The sequence below is a fragment of the Phascolarctos cinereus genome, unplaced genomic scaffold, assembly GCF_003287225.1.
Source record: "Phascolarctos cinereus isolate Bilbo 61053 unplaced genomic scaffold, phaCin_HiC Scaffold_3;HRSCAF=262, whole genome shotgun sequence".
Classification (NCBI taxonomy): domain Eukaryota; kingdom Metazoa; phylum Chordata; class Mammalia; order Diprotodontia; family Phascolarctidae; genus Phascolarctos; species Phascolarctos cinereus.
Window position 1 is genome coordinate 25,016,297 of NW_027555736.1, and position 22,064 is coordinate 25,038,360.

The 22,064-nt window shown below is 40.3% G+C and overlaps 1 protein-coding gene across 7 annotated transcripts in view; it reads right to left on the reverse strand.

The window, feature by feature from the left end:
* JMJD1C (jumonji domain containing 1C) overlaps nucleotides 1-22,064 on the reverse strand; it is a 240,414-nt gene that overhangs the window by 55,421 nt on the left and 162,929 nt on the right. The window lies entirely within an intron of this gene.

Below are 22,064 nucleotides of genomic sequence, written 5' to 3' on the forward strand. Positions count from 1 at the left end.
AGATATTTTGGAAAAGTGCAATTTTTTTCTGATTTGTAGTGATTCTGAGGTTACTTGTATAAATAATCACAGCCTATTCAATTAATGTTTAAGAATTTTACATCAGAAAGTTAAAAAACAGGTGGTTCCTGTAGTAGGCACTACTGGATAAGAGTGCTGGCAGCCTCAGGTTGTCAAGCCTTGCCTCTGACACCTGCCAACTTGACAACTTTCTAAGACTGTAAATTGAAGCATAGGTGCCAATCAACCATGCAATAGATGGAAGTTTCCTCAGGTGGAAATCCTAACAGCAATGAATTTAAAGGTTTGGCTGAAAATAAACAAAAACCACATTTAAATATCATCAGAAATGAGAACAAGAAGGGCCTCAGAGGGAGGCCATCCAGTCCAAGAATAGTAAGTGACCTGTCCAATGTCATTCAAGCAGTGAAGTGTCAGAGAAGTAGTATTTCAACCATGACATCTGGCTACCAAGTCACGGTTCTTTCCACTGCTCCCAAATACCTCCCTAGGAAGAAAATGAAAAGAAAAGGCAGTCTAAAAGCTGTCAGACCAACAGTGGCACATCTGCACATTAGCACTGGAGAAGTAATTCTGAATTTGGTGTAGTGGGTCCTGTAGTTAACCAAGCCTGTGCCCTAAATGACCATGTCTGTCTATTCTATGGAAGCCAGGAAAAGCTGCCATCAAAATAATCTTAATATAATCTATCCATATGAATACACACAGTTGCAGTGCTGAAAGCAATAAATAGGCTTTGGATAAAGAAAATGCTTTGTACTACGTATATTCGAATAGGTAGAATTTTTAAAATGAGATTTAATTCAGTCTTAACTTTCAAAAAAGTAGCGAAAGTTTTAAAAGGATGACATTTCTCTGCAAGAATAAAATGATAAAATGAGCTTCCTGATTAAAGGTGACAGAAAACATAATTGGTAATCAATATCCAAATACACAGCTTTTCACAAACCCCCCCCAACCCAGTTTGTTAAAACCTTTCTTCAGAAGGTAGTTGGATAATGCATAGTATAGTCAGTCTTAAAAAGCAATAAATAAAGTGCTCCAGAATAAAAATGAAAGCACTCTGAGGAGGGAAAGGCCCAGCAAAAGCTTCAAGAAGCAATTAGTACCTGAACTGAGTTCTTAATCTGGGTGCTATTAACTTTAAAATAAATAAATACACACACACACACACACACACACCCTTTTTTTTTTTTTGAGAAGAGTATTTCAAGATAACGGGTTTCCTTTGTAGTTTATTCCATGCATTGTTTCCGGTTAAAAATATCATGCTGAGAACATATCGCCAAAAGGATCCATGACACAAAACAGTGTGTTAAAGAAATGATTTCAGAAAGAGGAGCATATTCTCCATGTGGGGAAAGTTTAGTAACAGAATTAAAATTTGTCATCTTTTTAGTGTAGACCCACTTCTAAATTTTCCTTTTTGGGCTGTGGAAACACTATAATCCGTTATTCAGGTCTTGTAATCTCCAACTCACCTTCAGCATTTTCCTTTCCCTACATTCAGTTGGCCAAATCCTGTCAATTCTAACTCCAGACGGACCAATTCTTGCTGGGCAGGCCCCCCTCCCCGCTCCCTCCGCTTCTTCCCTGTGTGATTATAAAAGACCCCTAATTTGTCTCCCGTTTCAAATCCATCCTTCCCAAGGAAAGTGAGCAGTGAAAGCACAGGCCTGACCAAATCACTCCCCAGACTGAAAATGTTCAATGACTCCCAACCGACACTGGGACAAAATGTAGTTTCCTTACCTTGACATCCAAGACTTAACACTGTCTGGCTCCGACCTAACTTTCTAGCTTTATCCCACCGCGTCCATATAACAGTTTAATCAGGGTGTTTTCCGAACTCAACATGCCACTGCGCCATCTGCGGCCTTGGGGCCACTGCACCATCCATCACACTTGCCTGGAATACTCTCCAAAGCATCATCCCCAAAACTTCCTATTTCTTTCAGGTTGAGCGCAGGTAGCACTACTTCCAAGAAACTCGAGCCGTCTGTCCAGCTGCTTCGTTTAATTGCTCCGGCCCACCTCAGATTTTCGGATGGGCCCTTTATCTGAACAGCCCCCATAACCCTGAGGGCAGGACAGGTCACTTCTGGCTTTTTATCCCCCAAACCCAGCACTGTGTTGTCCATAATGAAACTGGACATTCTGTAAGTGTGTGCCATTTTCCCACAAACCAATGATTTCAGTTTATCATTACAGAAAGTTTATATTCATTTAGATTAAATCTCTACCTTCCTGGCTCTACTACAGTTTTAGAAATGGAAATGAAATCAGATGGCCAGGAGAAGGCAAAATTGCCCTGGTTAGATGGTCACATGTAGATAAACCTATAACTTACAAATAAAAGGAAATCAAATGAACACTGATATATTGTGGCAACTAGTAAGGAAGGCACCTTGGCTACTTCTATCTGATAAAAATAGCTTCATTCAAGGGAAATTACCTACAACTCTGGATGACTGGTCCTGAGGGGGGAAAAAAAGGTCCCTTTATCAAGAAAAGACACACATAGGGTATTCTATAATTTCCCCTTAACAGAATCCTATGTGGCTTTATTCCCATGCCATCAGCTCTGCCACTCAAATACGGCAATAAAGTGCCCATGATGACGTTAATGAAATTATCAACACTCTATAATGTTTTCATTGCAGCCAGCCATTTGAATGGGGATAGGTGCTGGACCTGTGATTTGGCCTCTCCCAATGTGAATCAGAGCTTAGAGCTGCCTCAAACACTAAGAGGTCTTGTCCAGGATCACAAAGGCAGACTGTGAGAGACAACATTTGAACCAGGTCCTCCTGGCTTTGAGCCAATGCTCTACTTACTCTGTCATGGGCCTTTCATTTATATTCTTTATATTAAACGAAATCCACAACACATGAATCCTCATTCCATGCACAACTGATTCCCATCGAAACCAAGACCTTGAAAGGTCTGGGGAGGCTCTGAGCCAGTTGCTCATCCCTTGGCTGCGCCAGCAGGGCTCCTGGCACCCACTGGTTGGTCTACCCCAGCATCTCTCACTGATCTTCCTTTAGAGTCACAACATTTCCCACCTCCTAAAGGTCTTCTTCTTGACCCCTCTACACAGCTGCCAAAGTCATGTTCTAGAAGTTTAGTCTCCTAAATGTGATCTAGTGGCCCCTGATTTCCCCTAACATTGAAGAAAACCTCTCGTTTGGCCTCCAAAGCTCTCACCTTCTTACCCCCCCCCCAAACTCTGCAGACCGGTAAGACTGGCCTGTTTGCCATCCCTCACCCAGGATGCTCGGCTGGCTTTTTCCTGGGGTGTACAGAAGTTAAGAGGTCTCGTGACTGGTGTGGCAGAGAAGGGGTTTGAAGGTGGGCTTTTCTAACTTAAGTCCAGCAATCTACTTCTCGTTCCCCCACTGTGCCTCCAAGATTCTCCCCTCCTCTCTCTACCTCTGGGGGTCTCTGCAGGAGAGGAGGCCCATCCTGGTCCCCTGAGCTGCTCTTCCTCTTAATGCTACCTAGACTTGGGCCACACTGGTACATGCTGACTCTCTTAGTAAAACGCAATGAGAATAGGACATCCCAATGCTTAGCACAGTGCCCCACACACGTGAGACTTTTTGTAAACATTTGTAGATTAATTATTGTAGAGGTTTAAAATCATTACCTTGCATAAAAATCTTGAGCCTTTTGTTTCTTTACCTAGACTTTCACTTCCTCAAGAAGCTGTGGTTATCCCTGAGAACTGGACTTAGGCTGTCTATGGTGTCCTACGATCACAGACAGGAACAGAAGGGCCACGTTATACACACCTACTACTGATATTTTTGACCAAAGTGTGTATGTTACACAGACATTAATAAACTATTGTTAACTGCACACTAATGCAGCATAGGACATCATGTTAAAATAGGAAGGCTGACATCATGACAACATATTCATCTCTTCCCAAGTGTAGCCAAACTTTGAAATTTATTAAGCTTTCCACTTTAAAAAGTGTGGCCACAATAAAGACTGATTTAAAAAGAGGAATTAAAAAACCACCCTCCAACATAACTTTACTGTTCATAACTGAAGAAAAAGAACAAGCAATTATATAGCACCTACTTTGTGGCACTGAGCTAAGTGCTTTTCGCAAATATGAGCTCCTTTGATTCTCATCACAACTCCTCAAGACAGATATTATTATCCCCATTTTACAGAAGAAATTGAGACAAATAGAGGTGAAGTGACCAGCTATGCAAGGCCACACAGCTAGAAAGTGTCTGAGACTGGATTTGAACTCAGGTCTTCTTGACTCCAGTTCTTGCAGTCTACCCACTGAGTCACCTAGCTAACACCGGCAGAGCTAAGTGACTGAATAAAATCAAGAGATGAGGAGAGACTTCAGACACTTCTGTTATTAAATACCCAGAATTCTATAATCACTCATATGTTTGTGTAAGCAAGAAACCTAAGGCCTCTTTTATTTTTAGACAACAACAGCACAAGTCTTTGTCAGCTGCCCTGACACAAAGTATATTTCAATTCTTGGACAAATTGAGCTGATCAGAGATTTCACTTCTGAATTTTTTTTCCAATGTAATTTCTCTAAGCCAATGACAACGGATCTACAAAATGATTACACTATTAATGGCATCATCCATGTAACAGAGTGGATGAAACATCCATTTCTTTCTCCTTGGAGATGTGAATCATCCAGTCACGTGGTTTCCCACAGTCTGTGGGTCCCTCCATTGGACTCTATGACTTCTCTGTCAATCGATGGTCCTTTTAAAATTGCACTGGCTGATCATGGAAGCCAGAGAACGGAGTGACACGGTAAACATGGTTAATGGAACTATACTGGAATGAAAACAATCAAGGGAATTCTAAGTACGGTACAAGGACAGGCACCCAAATCAAGCACACAGAAACGAATAATCTTTATTTCTTGATTAAGGGTGTGTGAGAGTATAGGGGCATTTCTTGACCTCTTTTGTTTCCTTTAAGTCTTCCCCTGTTTCTCCCTTATAATCAACAAATGCTGTAAATTCTTTAATTTTCTTCTAGTTTGGTACTTTTCTTGATGCACTTCTTTATCAAAGGAAAATACCAAAATGTGAAAAACCAGTGAAATAGAAAAAGACCTCAATATGAACTTTCTTCCTTTTCTACGTAGGTAAAGCTCTCTAGAATCAACCAAGATGCTTCCATAATGGGAGGCTTACTAAACACAAAGCAGGCTTGTTAAACACAATCCTCCGTATAAGAACACCTGCAAGATCACAGAATCATGACCATCAGTCCAACCTAAAAACAGGTAGCACAGAGAGCAGACCATTTGGACCAGGAGTTGGAAAGGCCCGAGTTCAAATCTGTCCTCATTTACCCCCACCCTGGACGACCTTAGGGAAATAAATCTCTTCTCTCTCTGCCTACCTTAGTTTCCTTATCTCTAAAATGGGGATAATAATAGTGCCTACCTTGTTAGAAGGATAAAATGAGATATTACTATTACAAACAAGAATTTCCTTTATAAAATAAGTGGTCTTCTAATCTTTTGAAGGGCAGCTAGGAGGCAAAGCATCAAGTCTGGAATCAGGAAGACTGGAGTTCAAACCTGACCTTAGACTCATGCTAGCTGTGTGACCCTGGGCAAGTCACTTTACCCTGTTTGCCTCAGTTTCCTCATCTGTAAAATGAGCTGGAGAAGGAAATGGCAAATCCCTCCAGTATCTGTGCCAAGAAGACCCCAAGTGGGGGCATGGGGAATTGGGCACAATTGAAACGATGCAACGACTCAAGCCTTCTGCAGACTTCTGGGGAGGAACAGGGATTCACTGCATCCCCTAAAGTAACAATTTTCCTGCTGAAGGCTGAGCTCCACTTCACTTCAGCTATAAAGGCACTGCCAGTTCTCTACAGCTCCCAATGAGCTTGCCTCTTCTGAGCATCAAAAACCTCTTTTGGATACTTTGTTCTATACCGAATCACATTCTACATCATATAACATGTATTTGCTCTACGTTCACAAGGACTAAGTCTTCCGGACTCATCTCTTTCTCCCTCTATGTCTGGAGTAAAGGTGGGGTGATCGATTTACTCAACTGCACCTGACTTAAAGTGATAAGATACCTAATCAATCAGTCACAGGCATTACTTAGACTAAGTGGGTTAAAGACCTTTGAACTACACAAGAATCACGTCTGGATAAACCAAGGAAACTTGGCCACTGTCCAGGGGTCATCTATAAATCATCAGGAGAGTGGGGGATGGATTCAAGAGACTGGAGCAAGAGCAGCATTTCAGGAGCAAAGATAGGTGTGAGCTGTGGCAGAGGAGTCAGATACTAACTAGAGTGACCCGCATCTCAGAGCGGAGGATCTGGAAGGTCATTTCTTCCCCCACCTTCTCCCTGGAGCGCCTGGCTACCCAGACAGGGTTAACACTGCAAGACGTTTTGTTATCTTGAATTTTGCCACAACCACAAAGAGGCTAGGGCTTAATTAGAGAAAGACACAAATATAAAGTTGGGCAAAGAGCCTCACCTCTGCCTAGTTAAGAATTTTCCCAAGTAGGGGCCTGAAGCTAGTATGACTGAATTCATAGCTTTTTATCTGCAATAAATTCCCTCAAGGTGAAAGGGAAGGGAAGCAGGTAAAAGAGGGCCCCTTGAGGCCTGAAGGAGCTCATTAGCTTCACAGGGGGTGGCACTAGAACAAAGTCAGGTGAATAGTAGGTGTCAGTCAAGGTATGAATCAAAGAGCAGAATTCACTTGAAAGAATGACCCCAAAAGATAAGGACATTCAACCCCACTAGCAACATTCTCTCCTACTGAAACTAGGATGCATTTGCCACTGGAACATTAGGCCTTTACAAAGACTTATAAAAAGTCTGAGGTGTCTAGGGATTCAACAGGACCATAACATCGTGGAGAGGGGTGAGTGAACTGAGCAGGATACTTGACAATGCTCACTGGCCTGGTGTAGGACCTGGAGTAAATCACTTCAGTTTTCCATATTAATTTTCTCATCTGTAAAATGAAGTTACTACTATCGCTTTCTTCCTGGCTTAAAAGATTATTCAAAAGCTGGTAATCTAAAAAGGTGACAGACACAAACTTGTAATTTTAAAATTAAAACAGAAAATTCTCAGGCACAGCTGTAACAATGGTAACTAACCTCTTTACAACACTTGCTGTGTGCCTGGCACTGTGCTAAGGACTTCACAAATATTCTCTCATTTCATCCTTACAACCCTAGGAGATCGGTGCTCTTCTTGTCCCCATTTTAAAGATGAGTAAACTGAGGCTAACGGGTGCCTTGACTTGCCCAGGGTCCCATGGCAGGAAGTGTCTGATGTTTCTGACTCCAGGCCCAGCGCTCTCTCTTCTTCACCACCCAGCAGCATCCCTTCATCTTCAGGCTTTAATGTCAATCTGTCGTGTCCCCCCCCCCCCAATTCTAACTAACATGGAACTCCATTTGAAGCCAACACGCTGAATCTGATTTTTTCCCATTCCCTGACTTTCCATTCCTCTTAATAGAAACATTAACAAGTAGGAAAGTTTTGAGACAAGGCTTATAAAGAGAAATGGAGGCCTGAGTAACAGAAACTGGAGCTGAGAAAATCACAGAGTCACTGAGATGTCTAGTTTCATCGCCTGCAAAACAGGCGTAGCCAGGAGCCATGGACGATCTCGGCAGTTAGCAACTGAATCCTCCCATCACTGAGAAGCACAGACACCAAATGGGGGAGTGAAAGCTGTAAATTTTTCTTTTATAAGCAAAATTTCCCTTATGAGAGGGAAAGGTGATAAAGAACAATGGTGGAAGTGAGGGGTTTGGGTGTATTTCAGTGCCCACTGATTTCACACACACACACACACACCACACACACACACACACACACACTGTCTCTCTCTCTCTCTCTCTCTCTCTCTCTCTCTCTCTCTCTCTCTCTCTCTCTCTCTCTCTCTCACACACATGCTGTCCTCCCAGAACACAGACCTGCTGTAATGAAATAAACATAGTAAAATTTACTTTGTCTTTCTTGTATTTTTCATTGGAAAAATGAAAACTCTGGATAGATGACGATTCAATTTAAAGTCCCTTTCATTTTTGCACACATATACACTCTATGTATGGCATGTATCGGATTACTACTAAGGAGAGTAATAACAACTATTTTACCATAGCTGACTTATTTGCCTAGCCCACTGATTTCATATCAATTGTAGAAGACAAAAACCTAATGTCTCACTGAGTCACAGAATGTCAGAAGCAGGAACGGCAAAAATCACCCTGGGGTGTTATCAAAGGTTATCTGCTCCTCAGGGAAGCTGTTTCCCCCCAACTTCCTATCAGGGTATACATGAAACCCTACAACTACGCCTCCTTTTCCTATTACTACTGATGCTGACACGGCATTTTGTAAACTCTTACAAACTTTATTACAAATATATTTGCTTCCCACAGTGTGCTGAGTTCAGTACTTCTGGTACTGCCTCACTTTCAGATGAGGAAGGCCCCTGAGGCTGAAAATGACAGTGCAGTGTGTCAGCACGCCTCATACAGGTCCAGTGCTTCCCCTGGAGTCCTACTTTGAAATGTCATGGCACAGACTCGGGACTCTAAACGGCTGAGTGAGTGGTGGCAGCCTAGGACCAGCCAGGTGGACGTTCTGAGGTCCGTTAGCAAAAGGCTGGCCTCAAGGTGGGGAGGTGCACGTTTGGGGTGTGAGACAGAAGGGCAATAAATGGTCATCAACTCCTTAAACACTACTAATTCAGAAGAAAACTTCAATCTGAATCTGTGGGAGGGAGCGCTCACACTGGTGAAGTAACAGGAATCGAAGTCAAAGTGCATTAGTCAAGATTTGTAACTTTTGGTTCTTGTATTTTGGGGCAGAAAAACGAATCACTGTTCTTAGACTGTGGCATCACAAAGCGAGTTCAGAATGTGCACAGAAGAGTATTATTGTAAGTCAAACAGTGGCATGCTGAAAATAGGACTGGACCCTATACTGGGAGGGAAGAAGCTAGAACCAAAATCTAATGAAGGTGCCACTACAACACTCTAGCTGCTTTTCCGTCTTTTCTTCTTCTCTTACAATAGAAAAAAATTCTTCAATTGTCTAAAGTTGGTAGACAAGTTAAATGAAGAAGTCCTTGTAAAATGACTGTACATTATGATAGCTTTCAGTACAATATCTTGTTCTAAATTATCTTCCATTATAACAATATCGTGATTTGCCCATCCCTACACTCCAAGTTCATAACAAACATAGCCAAGACCCCTCTATTCTATGTTCCAAATACTGGGTTAAATAAAAAACTCCTCACAAAAGTCAGACGCAAATTGAGTAATCAAGTACAAGGGACTATTTTCTCCCCCTTAAGTGACTGAGTTAACAGCTTTAATGTCTTAAAGGAAGGGCACTTCAGTGCTCAGCTCATAGGCTTCTCAGTCAAACAACTAACCTACAGTGGCCCACCTCTGATGAATGGCAGATGCCTCCGATGCCTCTTCAACTTCAAAGGGAAAGAGAGTTAGATACATTTTCCTCCAGCATTCCATTCCTCTCTAGCTTCTAGAAATGATCCTGCAGTGTAACCGTTTTCTAGGTACTAAAGTTATTCTCTCCCTAGTCCGCTGCTGGCACTCCAATAACTTCTTAAACCTCACCCAAAGGGTCCTGACCTTGCTTTTTAAATAAGAATTCCTTTCAGCTGCTGGTGGGTGTGTAGACTGCACAGGCTGTGTAGACTGCTACAGGGGCCTTAAAGCCTCTGATAGCTGCTGTTACAAATCTCATTTTGGTTTAGCTTTTTATTGTGGTTTTTTTTTTTAAAGATGGAGGACATGAGTGAAATAAAATCCAGGGAAAAGGTTTCCAAAAAGCTTATGTTGTGACAAATCAATAAAATGAAAAGAAAAATTCATTTCTACTAAATTCTGAAGGATAGTAGCATGTACTAAATTAACAATCTCTCTCCCCAAGTGGCATTTATCAGATTTGAGGAAACACCACATACGTACAACAAACAGATGCAAAACACATACAAGGCAATTTCTGAAGAACTGGGAGGGACACTGTGGTTGTCGGTCCTTCATTCTTGAAAAGGACCAAGACATCAAGAAGATGATGCCATGATTTGCAAGTCAACTGGATTTAAGAGCTGTGAGAGGTCACCAGCCTCACTTTCTCCTCTGGGGCCATCTGGGCCCAGTGGCAAGACAGAGATCAGGACAACTGGAGATGGCCCCCAGGATGGACATTAGCGGTTTTTATGAAAGGGCTTTATGTAGGAGGAGATTATCTGACCTGCATTTTGAAGGGATTCTAAGAGATGGAGGGAATAAAGGAGTGTATATAGGGAGTAGGGGGCTTGGAGAAGAGCCAAGAGGAAAAGCAATTCTGTCTGTTTAGCCAAAATACAGAGTACGTGAAAGGGAGGTGTATGTAAGCCTTGGAAAGAAGGCTGAAGCCATCTTGTTAAGGGCTTCAAATGTAAAACAGAAGAATTCATATTTGACTCTATAGGCAAGAGAGAACCACCACAACCTTTCTGACGCCAAAGTGAAATGATCAGACTCATGCTTTAGGAAAAATCAATGTGACAGCCCTGTTGAGGATGAGACAAAAGGATTATCATTCACGAGGCAATGGAGAGGTAGGTGGCATTTATACACAGCTTTAAGATTTGCAAAGTGGAGGGGGAGGAGCCAAGACAGCAGAGTGAAAGCAGTGACTTGCTTGAGCTCTCCCCCAAATCCTTCCCAATACCTATAAAAAATGGCTCTAAACAAATTCTAAAACAGCAGAACCCACAAAAAGACAGAGTGAAGCAAATTTCCAGCCCAAGACAACCTGCATAGTTGATCAGAAAGGTGTATTGTGCTGGGCTGGGAGAGGAGCACAGTTCGATGTGGGTGCACAGGCCGCAGCCAACCCGGAGCAGGCCTCAGAGGACTGAATCTCGGGCAGCTGTGGTGGTTTCCAGACTTCTCAACACGTGAACACCATAAACAACTTAGGTCAGTGGGAAAAGTCTGTTTCTGTGGTGAGAGAGGAGTTAGGTCTCAGCCCCAGTTCCCAAGCATGGCCCAAGGCAGCGGCTGCTTCCTGAGCTTCCGCCCACAGACTGAGGGGGAATCCAGCGGCTGACCAGAGGGGGACTGCAGGAATCTCTTTGCCAGTGCTAAGGCAGGAATCTCTTGCTTTGCCTGTGTGTGTGGATCTGGGTCACAGTTCTGAGAGGCGGTCTTGGAGGAGCACTGGTGAGGTGGAAAGGAAATCCTCCTCACAGTTCCAAGACACTCATAGACCAAAGCACAGGCCAGGAAAGGAGTAAACACCTCGCACCTTATCATATCACCTTGGAAGAACTGAAAATTTACAGGTCCCTACAAGTATCTCTGAAAACAGCTGTACAAACCCCCAAAGCTTGGGACAGTACATTCTCCACGCTGGAAGCAGACCTCTACCTTAACAAAGAGTTTGTAACTCAAGTAATTGGCGGGGATCATGAGCAAACCTCAAAAAAGTCAGACCATAATCTTCTTTGGTAACAAAGAAGATCAAAACATACAAACCAGAAGAAGACAACAAAGTCAAAGTTCCTACATCCAAAGCCTCCAAGAAAAATATGAAATCAGTCCCAGGCCTTGGAAGAGCTCAAGAAGGATTTTGAGAAGCAAGTAAGAGAAGTGGAGGAAAAACTGGGAAGAGAAATGAAAGTGATGAAAGAAAATCATGAAAAACAAGTCAACAGCTTGCTAAAGGAGACCCAAAGAAGCACCAAAGAAAATAACACCTTAAAAAATAGCCTAACCCAAAAAGGCAAAAAAGGTCCAAAAAAGCCAATGAGGAGAAGAATGCCCCAAAAAGCAAAATTGGCCAAATGGAAAAGTCCAAAAGCTTACTGAAGAAAATACTTCCTTAAAAATTAGAATAGAGCAATTGGAAGCTAGTGACTTTATGAGAAATCAAGACACTGTAAAACAAATCCAAAAGAATGAAAAATCAGAAAACAATGTGAAATATCTTGTTGGAAAAACAACTGACCTGGAAAACAGATCCAGGAGAGATAATTTAAAAATTATTGGACTACCTAAAAGCCATGATCAAAAAAAAAAAAAAGTCAAGATCTGCAAAGTGATTTACAAACACTTGCAATTTGATCTTCAAAATAGCCCTGGGAGGAAGAAAGTATTATTAATTTCATTTAACAGATTATGAAACTGCAGCACAGAAAAGTCAAGTAATGTGCTTAGGGTCACACAGCTCTGAACTGTTTGTGGCTGCATTGGATTTCAGGTCTTCTCGACTCCTTGCCCATTACTCTATCCACTGCAAGCCATTTAGCTGCTTAACTACATGCCTGCTGACCGCGGCAGCAACAAACAATCAAGAAGGAACTTCAAAGCATGGCAGGACCACAAGCATCAGAGGTACAAGAAGTTTTCTGTGGATGCCCTTGTGGAGGCAGGAGGAAGCCAAGCAGGCAGGCCTCCAGAGGCAAACGCACAGGAATGCGGATGCATGGATGGGGTGGAGGCAAGCTTGGAGGGGACTTCCAAAACGGAGCCTATACTAGATCAGAGGGACCGGTCATATTCGCTGCTGGGTGCTTTGACACCACAGATCTGGATGATCTCTATGGTCCTAAAATCTGTAATCCTATGAATAATCAAGATGCTCTCACAAGATTGAAGATAAAAATCCAGGCAACAAGCATTCCCAACTATTTTTAAAAAACACCCCCCCCAATTAACAAGCATCTATCTATCTGCCCCTTCTCTTCTTCCTATTCCCCACACTGACCCTGAAACAAACACAAACAGACAAACAAAGCCCACCCCCATGCTGGCCACGGCCAAACATGCTTGTCTGTCTCACACTGTCTCTCTGGTGGATCACCTCTCTCTCAGGAGGTAGGCAACATTCAAAGTCATTGATCCTTTGGACTAATGGGTTGATCAGACTTAATTCTTTCAAAATTAGTAGCTTTTACAATGGTGTTATTATAGTATCAATCAGCATAAATAGTATAACCATAAACAGTATAAATCCTCTTAAAAAGGATTTGTTCTATAAAACTTGGATTCAGTCAAAAGGAAGTACCCAAGGACCTAGAGGGCCACAGGTTCCCCACCCCTGGTATACGTCATTCTTTTGGTTCTACACACTTGGTTCTCCACTGGCTCAAAGTGAGATTCAAGAGACGCCCGTTCCCCCCATCCTTCCCTTGTTTATACCTACTTCTTGTGTCTCTGATGATGTAAGCTAAGCTTCCCCTGCCAATTCTTCCTAACTCCCTAGATTATCCCTCCTCCCCCACCTCCCAGCTTTTCTCCTTTTAAAATCACAACAAATATAAAGGCAGGGGGTAAGGGAAGAGATGTACTAGGGACTGAGAACAAGAATTTATTAAGAACCTACTGTGTGCCAGGTACTGTGCTAAGTATCCCCTCCCCCTTATTAGAATGCAGAAACAATCCTTATCCAATCTTTTCCAACTGTTCACTAATTTCTTATATTTCATTTTATTCCTGTTTATATTTCAAAATTTCTACTGAGGTACTCAATTTCATTAAAGTTCCATTTTCCTCCCGGTGGGATTATATTCAGTTTTGCTGTATAAATTATTCTTGGTTGTAAGCCTAAATCTCGTGCCTTTGGAATATCGTATTCTACACTCTCAGCTCTGTTAAAATGGCAGCCCCTAAATCCTATAGGATCCTGACTGTGTTTTTTTCCACACTTAAACTCTTTCTTTCTGGCTGAATGAAGTGTTTTTCTTTGACTTGAAAGCCCTGGATTTTGGCTGTCACTTTCCTAGGAGTTTTCATTTTGAGGTTTTTTTCAGGAGGTGACTGCTAGGGGCTTCCTATTTTTTTTTTTTAATTTTACAGCCTTGTTCTAAGAGTTCCGGGCAGTTTTCTTTGAAACACGTTCTTGAAAGATATCTAGGCTCTTTTTTCGATCATGGCTTTTAGTGTACTGCACTTACTCTTTAATCATCTCCTCTTAATCAGTTTCCAAAGTCAGTCTACTTCTTATTTCCCATGAGTTCTCACCAACAAGGAGTACAAAAATATAGTTGAGGGTTTAAAAAAAAAAAGTTAAAACAAAACCAAACCCATTCCACACAGCATTAGCAATTCTGAAAAATAAGGTAGACAACATCCCTTGCTATAATTCTAAAATACATAACGTTCAACTTATTTCATAAAATTTACTAGTTAAGGATTTTTGCAGAGAATTTATTTCTTGAAATAGTTATATGACAATAAATATCAGACTAAGGGATCCACATGGAAAAACTGGCATTTAACTAACTGTAATTCTACACTTTCTTGCCATGTTCACACTGTGTTACCTGCTCCTGGAATCCTGGGCTCAAAGAAGGGAGCCTGGAACACCATCAGCAGGCCCCACCCCTCCACCCCCCATCTTGAGCTGTGTTTCTAACCAGAGACATCCTCTCACTACCTGTCCCTTCTCACTGTAAGCACCTCTTTGTGGGCTGTCTTTCCATAGTAGCTCTCAGACCAGAACCCTCCAGGCAAAGGGATGCCGAAACACCATTCGTGGTCCTAAAGATCCAGAGTTCTGTTCCAGGGGGCTTAAACCCACCAGCTCTTAGCGTGCACACATCCCAGGAGAATGAGTTCAGCTAAGGGTCTGAGGTGACCCAGGCTGAGACTAAGGAGGGCCAACTGCTTGAAACAAAAGTATAGTAGGTTGTAAACCTAGCCCTGGAACAAAATCCCAATTCAGGAACCAAGGCTGAAGATATAAGTAAGCAGATGAAACTATAAAGAATTATGATAAATCCAGGTACCTAAAAAATATCCAACCTAGAAGGATAGAAAATAACTATGTAATTGTAGGCAAAGATGAAAGGGAAAATATAGATTTTTCCACAAGGATTCTATGGATGCTGGGAAGAAATGAAGATAAAACAAATGACATAAAATCTCTGAAAGATTTGAAAAGAAAATAAATATTACCTAGAACAGAAAGTGGAAAAGCCTAACAAAGGAACAGAGGCCCTGAAAATTACAACAGATCAAACAGAAATCAGTGACTGCATGAGATGAGAAACATTAGAACAAAATCAAAAGATTTTCTGAAATGGAAGAGTATGTATATTTACACAACAAAAATAACCAACCTGGAAAACGAGGCAAGGAGAAATAATTTAAGAAACAGCCATCTGAATACCATGTTCAAAAAAAAAAAAAGCCTGAAAACTGTTTCAAGAAATTAACAAAGAACACTGCTCAGATCTTCTAGAAGCACAAGGTAAAATGGAAATAGAAAGAACACATGTTTCACTTCCTGAAAGAAACCCCCAAGGGGAAAAATCACAGCAAAGTCATAGCACAAATCCAGAATTTCAGGGTCACATAACAAATACTACAAACAGCCAGAAAGAAAACATTTAAGTACCAAGGAACCAGTCAGGAATACATAAGACGTGGCAGCTTCTACTGTGAGGGTAGAGGTTTTGGAATAAAATATTCCAAAAGGCATAGGCCTCTGACTAATTTAGCCTGAAAAGCTTTACAAGGATAAAAATGGCTTTTAATGGATGACAGAACTTTCAAGCATCCCCTAGGAAAGGACCACAGCTGAGTAGACACTTCGAAATGCAAACAGAAGAATATCTGAGCAATTGCAAGGGACCATAAGATAATGAAATACTATCTAGAAAAGATAAATGTCCCCTATAATTGTATCTTCAAAGGGCTTCAAAGGAATTAAATGGGACAAAGAAAAGACCTTTAGATGGACTGGTTCTGATTTTTTTTTAAAAATAAGTTTTTAGTGATGTCTTCTGTTTCTTACATCAAAATAATTATATTACCCCAAGTATTCCTCCTCTTCCCTCTTCCAGAAGGCCATCCCACAACAAATAGCATATTTTTAAGAGAGGGGAAAAAAATCAGCACAACTGATCAATACATGTTGGAAAAGTCCAAACCCTTTTGTAATGTGTGACACCTGTGGATGTCCCAACTCAATAACAGGGTGGTCTGGAAGTCCTCTCATATCTTTTCATTAGAGTCATTAGAGCCTGATCTTCCTGCAAATTTGTTTTATTCACTGTTGATTTTCGGTGTGTAGTCATTGTAGTCGTTTAATACATAGTTGTCTTGGCTCTACTTCCCTCTGTATCAGTTCATATAGATCTTTCTATGCTTCTCTGTATTCATCATGCACAGCAAATATTCCATTATATTAATGTACCATAATTTGTTTAGACATTGCCCAACTAATGGGAATCTATTTCATTTCTAATTCTTTGCTATAACAAGAAGCGCTGCTATAAATATTCTGGGGTATGTGGGGACATTTTTTAGAAAGATGGCTTCCTTTGGTTATAAAGCCAGTAACGGAGTTTCAAGTTCAAAGGGTGTGGGCATTTAAGTCCATTTATTTGCCTAATATCTATCTAAACTGCTTTTCAAAATGGTCAATACCATGTCATAGCTCCACCAACAAGGTGTTAGTGAGCCTGTCATTCTGTAATCTCTGCAGTGTGGACCACTGTAATTTCTGCCACTTTGTCGAATTGGAGGCGACACCTCAGGATTGTTCTGAGTGGTATTTCTCTCATTATTAGTGAATCGGAGCACTCTTTCGTGTGGTTGTTGATACCTGACAATTCTTTTTTTTTTTTTGAGAACTGTCCATATGCTTTGACCACTTATATATTGGGGAATGGCTGTTCTCATAAGTTTTAAGAGTAGGAATAAAAGGAATTCACTGGTTTAAAGAAGAGGAATTAGGATGCTGAACTTACACTTTCTTATAATCTGGGTACATGACAAGAGAAAGGGGGCAGGGGGAGTAGACATCAAATGAACTTCATTCTTGTCTAAAGCAAAGGAAGGTTACACACACATACACACACACACACACACACACACAGAGACAGAGAGTTGGGTATAGAAATATGTTCATTCTCAACAAAGAAAAGTGGTGGTGTGGGTGGAGAGAGAGGATAATGGTGAGGAGGTGCAAGCAAAATAAAGTTTGACTTCAGAGTGTAGATCCTGAAAAGGGAAATGCAACAGAAGAAAAAATAAATAAACAGAGCCAGTGATTGGAGTATAAAGGTAAGGGAAGAGAGGAACGATAGAGGAAGCAGATCTTCAGTTGACTGATCATTCAGTCAACAATAATTTATCAGCCTTATTATGATCCAGGCAAGGTGCTAATCACTGTGGGTATAAAAAAAAGGCCCTCAAGCACCTCACATTCTAATAAAGGAGATGATATGCAAATAATATGTAAACACAAAACATCCACAGTGTAAATGGGAAGAAATCTCAGAGGGAAGAGTGAGGGAGAAGAGAGGAAAGGCTTCAGGGCAGGAAAAGCCTCTAGAAGAAGCCAGGACCTAAGCTGAGTCTTCAAGAAAGCAGCCTACTTCTCATCCACTCACGGCTTGCTGGAAGAAAATGGTAACTGAGGAAAATGATCTGTATCCTAAGTTTCTCTGATGAAGGTCTGATATCAAAGATAATAGAGGGCAATGGCTTAAAAATAAGAACAAAAGTCATTCCCCAAAGGATATGAACAGGTGTTCTCAAAGGAAGAAATACCAGCTATCAATAAACCATATTTAAAAAATACTCTAAATCATTAATAATACAAATTCAAACAATTCTGGGGTTCTACCTGACATCCATTAAAATTGGCAAAGAATGACAAAAAAGAACCTGACTATGTTGGAGGAAATATGAGAAGACAGACACACTAAACCACTGTTGATGGAACTGTGAATTGGTCTAACCATTCTGGAGAGCCAGTTGGAACCATCCACAAATGTCAACAAAATGTGTACACCCTTTGACCCAGGAATACCACTAACTAGGCTTCTTATGCCCCAAAGAAGGTGAAGAGAAAAGAAAAGATCTTCTCTCCCCCAAACAAAAACATTTAGAAGAGCCCTATTTCTTGTAGCAAACACCTGTAAACTTAAGGGGGAGTCCAATCGATTGGGGAACAGCTGAACAAATTATGGTATATGAAAGTAATTGCTTATTATGTTACTCTCAGAAATGACAAAAGAGACAACTTGAGAGAATCTTGGAAGGCATATGGTGAATTAATACTGAGTGAAGTGAGCAGAGTCAGATAATTTGTACAACACTCTGTTACTTTGAAAACCTTATGAACTCTGATTAAATTGGTTGCTCACCATACTCCAGAGAACCTAGGATGAAGCATTTTACCTACTTTCTAAGAAAGTGCAGAAAAGAGAAATACATTTTCAGATGTAGTCAATGTAGGAATTTGTTTTACTTAACGATATACATTTTTACAAGGATTTTTTCCTCTTTAAATTGGTAGAAGATTTAGAAAGGAGGGCTAGCAATAGTGATGAAAAAAGAGGGCCAATGAAACCTTAAAAAAATACATGAGTTCAGAAAGAAGCATAAATAGAATCATTGAGAGTAACATGGTGGATTTATTTACACACACACTTTCACATCCCAAAAGAAAGTGGTGATCTACTCCTCACTGGCAGGTCTTCCAAGCAGAGGATAGATAATGACTCATTGGGTGTATTTTAGAGGGGATTCTTGTTCAAGAAGGGGCTGGACTGGACAGGTTTGGGTCCCCTTCCAATTCAGGGAACGTGGCACATTTAACTGATTTTTTAAATGTATACCTAAAACGTGAATTTGAAAGTACTGATGGAACATCAAAGTATGTTCATTGAAACCACTACTGATGCTGCCACTGGATACAAAATATCTTCTTTTTCAAAGCAGAAACTATAGGAGAGCACTTTAAGACAACAAATGACTGTATTCTGATTCTCTCAAAATCTATTAATTGCTCATTATAATTATAATTATCCACAAGTAGATTATTATCTAGACATAGAATATCTATAGTGCCTGCCTGTTTCTTTCTTACATACCTTTTCCTCCCTAACAGAATCTCACATATTACCATTTCCTGGTTAGTCTGAATGGTACATGCAAACTAATTTTAATGTTTAGCATTAAGTCAAACAATACGGATGTCAAGTCTACGAAGAAAAACATAGCCTCAAATAAAACATAAGTGTCTTCTGGACTGTCCACTAAAGGTCTGAATTGTTTGTAACATAATTTTTATTATTATTCTTTTCAATCTCCTGGGATAATCAAGCATTATTCAGTGCAGTCGCTGTGATTTATATTGGCAAAACTCATTCTATAAATTATAATCTACCTCACAAATGAATTTAGTTGAAATGAATTGAGTTATAAAACATCAATATGTTTTCTACTAAACTGACTGCAACAATATTATTTCAATGCTATTTTAAAGACAGAAAAAATGTAACTGGAATAGCAGAGTGAATATTTTTTTTAAATGACAGTACAAAGATTTTTAAAGAAATCTGATAAAATTATTTAGAAGGCAGTTTCTTGATAAAGAATTTGGCTACTGTACTTTTACACACACACACACACACACACACACACACACACACACACACCCATAAAACAAACACCACATTTCTTCCCTTTTTTAGCCATACCTATTTTTAAGGAAGCCAAATCCTGTAAATTTTATTTTCACAAACACATTAAAAGTCAGTTGAGTTCAATTCTTGGCCAATTTCCTAAAATATAAATATTTCCTTTAAACTCGAATGTGAGTTCATGTGTATACACATGCCAGTTGCACATAAAAATGGTTTCTCTCCATTTCATCTAATTGCACCTTCCTGCTGGAATAGGACTCTCCCATGTCAAAAGTCATCAACTATTTGTATGTCCCTGTCATGACACTTTTTGAGAAGTCGGCAGGATACAGGCCACCGTTGGCCTGGGCCTCAGTTTCTTCAAGCTGTAAGAAAGCTGGATTAAGTGGCTTCTAAGGTCTCTTTCCAGCTTAAGATCTAGGACTCTGTGACAACTTTCCTTTAACTCACCAAAGTTTTTTACATATTCGAGTTACTCAAAAGTTCAATTACTGAGTCACCTCAACTGGACTCAACAACGAGTTTCCCTTGAACCCATGGAAGAACAAACTTGGGAAAGCCTGGGAACCATTTGTTTCCAAAATAACCAAAAATTTTTTTTTCACAAAGCCTAAAGCTAAAAAACAGTAATTTCTCTCCAGAAAAAGAAAAAAAATCACCTTAAGGAAGATAAAATTTTATGTTTCCATGACATTTTACAGAAAGCATTTTGCTAAATTCTTAAATGTATACTAATATAAAACTCAAGATCAAGCCCAAGCATAGTAAGGAGTCACCTCAAAAACTGTGTCCTGGCTAATAAATCACTCAAATCTCATTTATGCTTCAAAATTAAAAACATCTCACTTAATGAACTGTTGCTCAAATGTACTTTTTCATGTACGAATTATAATCGCTATAAAATTTTCATGATTAAACTTTTTTTTTTAGGGGGGAAGAGAGCAAAACATTTTCAGTTTCTTAAAAACAGCCAAATCAACCTAGTGTAAAACTATACTAAATAGAAAGGAATTTGCTGTATGAGTGTGGGGAAGCTACTCAATCTTATGTGCTACTTATTCAGTCATTTTTCAGTCCTGCCTGACTGACCCCATTTGGGGTTTTCTTGACAAGAGAAACTGCAGTGGTTTTGCCACTCATTTTCCAGATGAGGAAAGTGAGGCAAACAGGGTTAAGTGACTTGCCCAAGGTCCCAGAGCTAGGAAATGTCTGAGGCTGGATTTGAACTCAGGAAGATGAGTCTACCAGATTCCAGGCCCAGTGCTCTATGCACTGTGGCACCACCTACCTGCACCCCAGGCCCACTAGAGACATTATGTCCTAACAGTACACATCTAAGGGTATTCACAAGCTCCCAGGGCTCTTAAGAATATACAATATATGGGAAGTCTCTCTAAATCAAGGATTCTTTTCCTTTTTGTGTGTAGAACCCCTGGCAGTCTTCTAAAGTCCACAGATACCTTCTCAGAATGTTTTTGAATGAATAAATAAAATACATAATATCAAAAGGAAGCAATCACACTGAAATATAGTTATTAGAATATTAAAAGAGCCAATTCATCAACTCAGGTTCCCCTGCCCTATATAATCAAACAGACAGAAAAAGCCCGAGAATACAAATTCGAAGTAACATAGTTTAGGATTACATCAAGAATTTTAAAATTTATACCATTTTATTTTTTTGCTGGAAATCTTTCTAAATATACTCCACACTTCCTTAGGAAACTAGTATTTAGTGAATATAATTTAACTTCTGGTGATAATCCTACGATCTAAAGACTATGGTCAAACATGAGTATCAAGGCCATAAAAATACAAGGTATGCCAATTATTATATTGTTATTATATGGTTCTTGACTGGAAATGAAATTACCAAGGATTATACAGGAGAAGCAGCATAACAGACTTCATCATCAACGAGCAGTGTATGTGAAAGGGAAGGTCCTGTCCTAAGAAGAGAGCTAGGATCCAGCCCTTGTGCTTCATTGGGGTTTATGAAATGCCAAGAGAACCAGCTTCAAGGCCCCTGGCAAATTGTGTGGGAGAGCTTAGGGGAGGTCAAGGAGCAAAGACACCACCAAGTTGCCATCTGCAAGGAAGACAGCTGGAATGTGTCTTCTCCCTCCAAATTCAGTGTGCTTTCCATGGTACTGACCTATACTATATTAAGCCCGAGTGGCTTCACTTTTTGGATTGGCACCTGCTTCTGAAGGGTTCCTATGTTCTCTCTTGTTCTGTGCCCTTGAGGAGGCCTTCTAAATCTTGGATTTGGTAGACTCTGGGCATCTGTTGCCTTTCCTACTCTCTTTACTCTTAATTTACTTACAGAGCAAGAAAATAAAGATAAATGAAATTAACTTTTGTTTTGGATTTTCAATCTCTCCTCCTGTCTTTGTTTACTTTTTGAAAATATTTATGCCCTGTGAGGATCAGCAGAGTCATTCTCCTTTCAGGAGAGAATCTGGAAGGCTCTCACAGACGCAGTACCTTTGTACTCAGGTTCATCAATTTAAAGCTAGACAGGACCTCTGAAATAAACTAGAACCATCTTGTGTTTTACACACGAAG